The sequence below is a fragment of the Arachis duranensis genome, chromosome 3 (assembly GCF_000817695.3).
Source record: "Arachis duranensis cultivar V14167 chromosome 3, aradu.V14167.gnm2.J7QH, whole genome shotgun sequence".
Classification (NCBI taxonomy): domain Eukaryota; kingdom Viridiplantae; phylum Streptophyta; class Magnoliopsida; order Fabales; family Fabaceae; genus Arachis; species Arachis duranensis.
Window position 1 is genome coordinate 120,195,273 of NC_029774.3, and position 474 is coordinate 120,195,746.

Here is a 474-nt window from a genome sequence, read left to right on the forward strand (position 1 = left end):
AATTTGTGTCTTCTCAAGTCAATGATACAGAGAATTGAAGATTCAGAACATACTGCAGAGGAATTATACAGAAAAAGCTGGGCATTCAAAACGCCCAGTGAAGAAGGACAGACTGGCGTTTAAACGCCAGCCAGGGTATCTGGTTGGGCGTTTAACGCCCAAAAAGGTAGTGTTTTGGGCGTTAAACGCCAGAATGTGCACCATTCTGGGCGTTTAACGCCAGGATGACACAAGAGGGAAGATTCTGTTTTTCAATTCAGATTTTTTTCAAGTTTTCAAAGTTTTTCAAAATCAAATCTTTTTCAAATCATATCTTTTCAATCATATGTTTTCAAAATCAATTTCTTTCCTTTTTCAAAGATACTTGCTATCAATTAATGATTTGATTCAACATTTCAAGTATGTTGCCTTTTCTGTTGAGAAAGGTTTAATGTTTGAATCATATCTTTTCTTGATAGCCAAGTCATTAATTTT